The 8,940-nt window shown below is 44.8% G+C and overlaps 1 pseudogene; it reads right to left on the bottom strand.

Moving 5' to 3' along the window:
* Positions 1–1,136: 1,136 nt before the first annotated feature.
* On the bottom strand, positions 1,137–5,101 carry LOC118794007 (annotated as a pseudogene).
* Positions 5,102–8,940: the final 3,839 nt, after the last annotated feature.

Here is an 8,940-nt window from a genome sequence, read left to right as displayed (position 1 = left end):
GTCACGGCTTTTTGCTCTTTTTGGGATTCAGCATTATCAGCACGCTCCTCAGCTTCCTCCAGCTCATGCTGCAGCTTCCTGAATTTTGCCAGGTTAGTATTTGCTTGTTCCTCCTGTAAAACAGATTTATTGAACTTAACATAATACAGAGAATAATACATAGAAAGGAGAAGTTTGCTCACGGCTTCCTCTGCTTGTCTCTTATACGCTTTCACCTTCAGCTGCAGTTTGTCCACCAGATCCTGAAGTCTAAAAACAGTCTTTTTGTCTTCTTCAGACTGGTTTGAAACAGACACAAAACATGCTAAAGCAATTTGCCTAATTATTCTGAAGATTAACCCACAAGTGAGTCCATTGGTTGAGCAGATAGTATACTGGAAACATTTACACATGGATTATATAAAAAAATATATTAATTAGGTGATATAATAAATATTATTGATTATTAATGATATAGAAATGAGAAGTGATACCATGTATACAACACTAATATTATAATGATGGTAATAAGGATAATTCTCTGTGATTAAATAAATGGTTTGAGTTTATTAAGTATGTTTCAGTGCCCATAAATATTATTCACAATTAAATTGTGATACAAATATTATAATTAAATATCTATTGAAAACTTGTACTTAACATTTTCTGTCCAAATATTCCAGATACAAACAGATGGCCTGCTAATCCCAATGGTCTTTGACTGTGACCTCCTGTCAGGGCTCCACCCCCTTAAGCCACAGTGTTTTTGTTTCTCCTTGTCCATGTGCTCTTGTTTTCCTTGTGTTCCAGCCCCCGCCCCGCTCCCAGCCTGGTCCCCGCCCACCTGATTTCCTCATCACCGTCACCTGCCTGCCTGCTCACCTGCATCCCATCTCCTCATTACCTCAGCTATTTATATCCCTGCTTGTCTCTGTCTTGTTGCTAGTTTGTTTCAGTGTTTGTTACCTGTCTTGTCCCTGCTTTAGTTTCCCTGATTGCTTGCCACATTGCCATTCCTGCCTGTTTTCCCGACTTCGATTTCTGCCTGATCTGATTGACACCACTCACTGTTTTGAACCCTGCCTGTCTCTGAATTACGCCTGCCGATTCAAATAAACGCCTGGAACCGGAATACCCTGTGGTCCGCGTTTGCGTCCCTACTGCCGTTCTGACACCTCCAGGTTTTTCTTCATCCTCTTCAGGTGAGCACTGGTGTCCTGCTCCTCCTTCAGCTCTTCTGCCATCATGGCTGCCTTTGCACAAGAAAAGAGAGCTTGGTTATTCTATGACCATTCTCACCAATTTCACAGGGAACAGTTGGATACAATTGAATGAAGGTTTTACATCTGTGATGGCTTTTCGCTTTCTCCACAGCATTCCTGGCCTCCTGAATGGAGTCCTCCACCTCGCTCTCAATCTGGGCCAGGTCACTCTCCAGCTTCTTCCTACTGTTGATCAAGCTTGTGGTCTGAAAATGAGTATTAAAAAACGGTGGCAAAAGACTCTAATAATACAATACTAGTTATCATACAGAATTTAAGAGCAATGATGAAAGATGTTTATGAGTGCAGGAGCTGCACTCTCTCACTTGCATTTATTTTGTGGCCTCTTTCAATCTGTTCCAGGGCAGCCCAGATTTCTTCAATCTCAGGCTGCAAGAGGCCACTCCTACAATCTGACATAGTGATCTGTTCTTTGATGTCGTCATTGTTTCTCAAAGCATCAGCAAGATCCAGTTGAGCTTCCTTTCAGGGCAGAAATAACGTATAAAATAGGCACATCAGGATAAGATACTACAAAGCTGGATAATCAGTTACTGTGGGGGGGGGGAGAGGATCTTTGATTCTTCATGTTCCAGAGATGCCTGAAGATTTGTTGTTAGTCGTGGAATAAAGAGGTTTGAATTAAATGCTACAAGTAAACGCTTCCTTGAGCCATTTTCACTCATGAACTCCGGACAAGGTCCAGAGAATCGGGTCCGCAATTTGGCCGGAATTGCCCTTTCACACATGTAGCATACAACAGGAGATTTTTCTGTGACAGACGCGTTCTCACCTACAGGAAATGCTCCGCTTTGGTTTAAGTGAGGGGCGGCGCCTGGGTAGAGCATGCAGGAGGCAGGACATGACACAAAAACTACGCTGCAGAAATCGCAGTAGCTGCTTTCGAAACCGCCTGCTGCATACTGTGTACTGCATACTACACAAGTGTTTATACTGTATACTGCATGCTATTTTTCAGTGTAGTACCCAGTATGCGACCATTCATGATTACATTTGTAGTATGTTACATTGTCGCTTGAAATCATTGCGAGTTTGGAAACATCTAGATTTTCTTGTGGTATTTTCCAGTTAGACGCCACTTGCATTCTCACGAGTGAAAAGTATTGACGAGTTCACGAAAAGCATTCGCGAGTGTTTTCTTTCCAATGTCTTACCTTTCGGTGGTACGGGTACATAATGTGGCATGGAGAAGGCGAACATGGCTATTGTACTTTTGGGTAGCCTATAAAAAAATCAGACTTAGCCATCCAAATGGTGCTACCGGTACACATAATTTGTTATTAAATATACATTTATTATAACAGGAAGGTAAGTTTTTGTTCGCTATGTAATGTTAGGTCACCAGTTCACCTATCACTATTACTTAGCTACAGCTTAGCTAGCTACTAACCAGATAAACTACTAACCAACGTTATTAATCATTGTAACAGACAAGTTTTGGCAGTATAGCTATAGCTAACTATCTCTTTAACGATCACTGGACTCAAAATGGCATGTATTTGGATGTATCTGCAATGTCAGCGAAACAGTGGAAAGCAATTTACAGGCATGCAGAAAAGAGTATGAGGCAGATGTTTGTATTCTTCTGGTTTCGCGCCAGCCACATGATAGAAAGATAGAAACGTCATCAACACGCCCACTCGCTCGCAGTGAATTCTCCGGAACGTGACCTGCTGTATTCACACATGGGCTTACTCCGACATGAGACGGACTTTGTACTAGGGAACTGGCAGAACAAAGTCCATCACATGTCCGGTCCGACTGATTCGGACATTTGCGTTCTCGCATACAGCTCCTCCGGGTAAGGGCCGGATGCGTTCTGGCTTTCAGTGCATGTCTGAAAGGGGCTTTAGTCTTTGTTTGTGCGCACCACCCCCACCTCTCACAGACACTTTGTTTACAACTCAGTTGTAACCTGCCCAAACCAGTCCTGCTGCTCCCTTTATCAGCAGGACCCCCGCAGGTAACCCGAGGCACAGGCACACCCCCAAGGACGGCCCCCAGGTCACCATTTGCACTCTGACCTGTTTGTATCATTTGACCAATAAGAACCCCAACAGGGCCAAGGATATGGGACAATATTAAACTAGTGGTGACCTCCCCCGCCTCAGTGCTGCACCAATACCTGTGGGGTGAAGAACTGGGGAGACCAAACCCTTGGGAACAGACTGTGTTGTTGTGTGTGTCTGTGCCTAAGTGCTATGCCTGAGTTCAACTGGTTGTATATGTATTGTCTTTAGAGAGAGAAGGGTGATACACATTCTTATCTAATGCATATTATATGTGCACATTAAGATTGTGTTATGTGTAAATGTTGTCATTGCCATAACCATCAGTTCTGATTTATTGTTCTTCCTGCACCTTTCCAGGAAACCACACGCGCACACACAAACACACACACACACTCATTCCATACATACCCCACAAAATCTTCAATAAAATTCTGAACCTGGAACCTGACTCCTGTGTCCTGACCGACACCCCACTGTGACAGCAACATTAGCCTAAGCCTAGTTTACGGGTGAAACTGCCCCCTCAGTTTCGAACATAATCATTAAAAAACAGTTAACATTACCAGTTAGTTCTGGCTTCCTATTGCACATCAGCTGGTAAAATATATGGTAGCTTCTCTCAGCAGACAGTTGGAAAGTAACTCTTGACTTTTCCAGCAGATCTTTCAACAAAGGAAATAGAGAAAAGTAAACATGGGCCTAATATTTAATAACAGATTTGGTGCATTTCACTGTAATGAGTTAATTGGTAATGGCACTCACAGGTTTCAATGTCAGCTGAAGCCAGTTTGCCAGTTGTGCCAAAGTGAATTTGAATGAATTTACCCTGTTAACACAGAAAATAATAGTTATTATTTGAGTAGTTTACTGTTGGTTGTTGTGTTTGAAATGCATTCAAAAATGTGTGTGACTTTGGCTGAACTCACAAAGCGTGATGAGTTGTCGTTCCACACGGTCTTGGCATTACCGAAAGCCTCCAGCAAGGGGTAGGCCTGAATGATTTGATCCTCTAGGGTTCCTTGTGTCACAAAAGGAAACTGAAGTGGATCTCTGTTCTGTTCTGAGGAATAGCATGTGAAATATGTGATATTCTGACAGAGCCAAGGACTTGCCTTCATCTTGCTGGTCAACACTTTCTTCTTGTCCCCAGACACCACGATTGTCACAAAGTACTGGATGACACGCTTCATGTTCACAGTCTTTCCTGAACCAGATTCTCCACTTCGTAAAGCCAGAAGAACCAACATAAATCAAAATAATAAAGGAAGTATTAATAATAACAATAACAATATTAACAACAACAATGATAAATACTCACATGATCAAGATAGACTGGTTTTCCTGATCTGAGAAAGCAAGAATACATATGATTTAGAATAAAAATGTAATGTTTTTCGTATGAAACAGCAGCCACTGTTCTTGGTCCCTTACGTACCAGTAAGCATGAACTGATAGGCGTTGTCCGACAGTGCAAAGATGTGCGGCGGGACCTCCATGCGCTTCTTGCCTCTGTAGGCCTATACCACCTCAGGGGTGTACACCGGGAGCCACTTGTAGGGGTTCACGGTGACGCAGAACAGGCCAGTGTAGGTCTGAAATACATCATGAAACAATAAATACTCCTTAACCCCAAAAATGCTCATCCAATGAGTCCAACAGTTGTAATGAATATTAAATTGAGCTGGCATTAAACTTCACTCTCAGGTTTTGGCTTACATAGATCATCCATGCTGTGTAACGCTCCTTGAGGTTGAACAGCACAGAGGGCTCATTGAGATGGGTCATCATGGCTATGTCCTCTATCTTGTCAAACTTGGGTGGGTTCATAGGAAACACCTGATCTTCCTTGACGGTGACAGATTCCAAATTCCAAATTCAGATGATCTGCACAACATGGCAATCAGTACAGTTTTTCTCCTGTTCAAAGGGAAGCTTGTATATTTTTCTGAGTTTTGTATGATGAATCAACTTTGAGAGCCAATGACCTCAGAGATGTAAGAGCCTGACATCAATGTTGAAAAGAAAGATCTGTAAAAAATTAAACCTTTCTGATGCCACTAATAGACTGTGTGTTCAGGATTATGCTGTGTAGTGGTTAGGTACTTTTCAATGAAATGGCATCTGTTTTTCTTAAAATACAAGTAATGAGAGAATGTTGCTGTTACAATGTCTAAACAAGAACTTTGCATGGGTTCGAGAATGATTAAACTGAGTAGAAGGCTGCTACAGTGGAATAACACCATTGTTTCTAAACCAGCAGTACAAAGCACAAAACACAAATGTAAAAACCCAACTGATGCAGCCAAGGAGTAGCTTACCTTATCACTGAGATGACAACAATAGCTTCATCGGCCCTTTTTTATGGAGTCATTGTCCTTGATGCCTACCCAGATCCCTCTGTATGGTCTAGCAGTAACCTGTTAGCGGATTAGTCCAGACACTGCAAGATACAGTTATATGCCCTATTCTACAATGGCCAAGGATAGACAAAGCTAATTTGCTCCAAGTGTCCTGTAATAACACAGCCTCAAGTATCTGCCATCTCAGTTTAGCTGTTATGACTGCTTATTGTTTTAAATGGAAGTGCACCAGGTCCACCAACTTACTTCTCCTCAACACTGTAATGCCAAAGTGACAATCAAAGAATTTCACACTACGATATTTAGAAAATTTTAATAAACTGTGTGGCGGCCAACTAGCGTCTCCTGTTATTAAAGATCTAACGTGACCTTATACTCTAAGCTATTAATATGAATACTAAATATCTTGGCATGTCAGAAATGCTCAGTATTTATTAATTACAGCAAAATTAGTAACAGTTCGTCAGAGACACGCCCTGCTGCAGTTTTGAGGGTTGCATTACATCCATGTAATTAATATACAGCGACGAGACTGTTTATGTCTTCATCTCAAACACGTTCCCTGATGCATTATTTCTTTTTTCAGGGATTTCCTTTGGTACCGCATATATGCGTGGTATTTTCATAACAATGTTCAACAGTAGCCTAATAGCACAGCACCTTGACCCTGTTGTCTAAACTGAGGAGCTGTGTTTATCCAGGGAGGTCGGGAACAACTCGTAAAGACGATTTCAAAGTGGTCCTGTTGCTTTGTCTTTGACGGGGGCACAGGAGTCAATTTAGTCGAAAGACTTACAAGCCAGCAACAGAGGTGGCGGCGCCTTTCGGATATTTTTACAGGAGTCGATGCAGCTGTCTTTAGCTAAGCGTGTGGTCACAGCCTGCCCTCCCCGGCAGCAGCGAAACCCTCTCCTCTCCCGTTGTGTCCATTTAAGTCACTGCAACAGCGAAGACATGTGTGTCGTGTTCGATGCATGAAGATAGAGGTGATAAAAAAAGATAACGATAAAGAAAAAGATACAGATTCACATGAAGATAGTATGGAAGCCGAGAACGGCCGTGCTTGCAATTTTTATGCTGTTATCTCAAGGTCAAGAGTTAATTATTTAGTTATCTCGAGATAACAAAAGGTCGTTTCCTCTTATTACTTATAATCTTTATCAGAGATCAATTCCAGGAGAAGTTTGGGAAACGCTGATCAAATGAACCAGACAGTCATTTTCGAGTTCTCCATAATTATCCTGTGATCTCGAGAAAACAAAAGTCCTTTTCTTGTGATAAATCACCTCGTTATCTCGAGAAAACAAGCTTTGTTATCTCAAGATAACAAAATAATTAACTCGTTATCATGAGAAAACAAGCTTTATCTCGAGATAATGAGATAAATTAACCCGTTATCCCGAGAAAACGAGCTTTGTTATGAGAGTTGTTTGTTGAGAAAACGGCATTAAAAAAAAAAATTGCAAGCTCGGCCATTCTCGGCTTCCGTAAGATAGACATGATAAGAGTCACATAAGAAATTAAAGACTGGTTCTTATGTCTTCATTCTGTGTATACGGGTCACTTTTTCAATGTACTGTAACAACTTGGGTAACCACAGTCTGTGTGTATACCAGTCATTCAGTGCCAAATGTAGTAATAAGTACAAACCCAGCTAGCAAGAAGACTAGTGCTTTGTTCGGCGCCTTCGGTTGAGACTCAGTATCGGTCAACCGTCATCTGGCCTAGTGCGACTTGCCAACTGACAGACCAGGGCATCGGCAAAATGCAGTAGCGCCAAAGCTATGCCTGTTTACTCGGCCCAGATGCACATTAACCTATATGTGCTGCAGGAAACCACAAAGGATAACCGATCACCACAGCCATAACCCATGACTCCTGCACAGCCCGGAAAGGGCCTACCCAGTGCTCCCACGCTCCCCTGTAGCAGTACCAGGCAGGGGCTCCGATGGAGCGTGTGGGCGTGGACATCCTGGGCTCGTTCCCTACCACCAACCAGGGGAACCGTTACATGCTCGTGGCCATGGACTAAGTGACCCGAGGTGTATGCGGTTCCCGACCAGAGCGCCGCCACCACCGCCAAGTGCTTGGTCGATGAGATGTTCTGCCGTTTCAGTGCGTCGGAGGAGCTGCACAGCGACCAGGGGCGGAACTTCGAGGTTGCAGTATTTGGTGAGGTCTGCCGGCAGCTAGGGATTAAGAAGACCCAGACGATGCCACTCCATCCCCAGAGCGACGGGCTGGTGGAGCGATTCAACCACACCCTGGCTACCCAGCTCGCCATCCTCACCAACTGTCAGGAGTGGGACTGGGACTTCCACCTGCCCCTGGTCCTGTGGTCATACCAAACGGCAGTGCAGGAGTCCACTCGCTGCACCCCTGCGGCCCTCATGTTCGGGCACGAGCAGCTGACCCCCGCGGACCTGGTGTTCAGTCCACCCCCCCGAGCCTGAGGTAGAAGGCGAACCGGGATTGGATTACCTCCACAACCTCCGGGAGCGGCGCCAGGAAGTGCACGAGCTGGCCAGACGGGCTCTCTCCAGTGCCGGGATCCGACAGAAGCGGGCGTACGACTCGCGGTGCACAGGGGAGGACTTCGTTCCGGGGACGCTGGTGTGGGTGTACAGCCCCGAGCGGAAGAAGGGACTCTCCCCCAAGCTCACGAGACAGTGGGTCGGCCCGTGCACGGTGCTGGAGCGGCTCTCCGACATTGTGTACTGGGTGTGGCTGGTCCAGCGGAATCGGGTGGTGGTGCTCCACCGCGACCGGCTCGCGCCCTACCAACCCTTGGCTCCATCTGGGGTGGAGTTGGGGCCAGGAGCCAGACAGAGACTTCCGTCACACCACCAGGGGACGCCGAAGGACCTTCGCAGTGGCCTCCGTGTCAGCGGCGACTTCCGCAACACTTCCCGGACTTTGTCGTTGGTTGCTGAGGACAGCAACCCTCTTAGGCGGGGGCAGTGTGATGGTTGGGGAAGTGGGCGGAGCGTGGACCAGCATGCCTTGTGGACTGCTCATTCTTCGTGTACAAAGTTACCCACTGTGACTGTGTTTGCTCTCCCTTTTAGTTAGTCCCCTCCTTCTTCCCCTTGTGTGTGTCTGTGTTGCTAATAAATGGCTGGCTAGCGTCATTGCAGCATCATTCCTCCTGAAAAGAACCCGGTACGCTACAATATGTTCTTGTCATTCCTCCTGAAAAGAACCCGGTACGCTACAATATGTTCTTGTCTGCTGTGTGCAACGGGGTCTGCTAGTTGCAAGACTGGAATACGTTTGATTCATATTATAGTAGCGTATGTTTTATTA

The sequence above is a fragment of the Megalops cyprinoides genome, chromosome 19 (assembly GCF_013368585.1).
Source record: "Megalops cyprinoides isolate fMegCyp1 chromosome 19, fMegCyp1.pri, whole genome shotgun sequence".
NCBI lineage: Eukaryota > Metazoa > Chordata > Actinopteri > Elopiformes > Megalopidae > Megalops > Megalops cyprinoides.
Note: the sequence above shows the minus strand (reverse complement) of the source record. Positions and strands in the feature narration are given on the sequence as shown.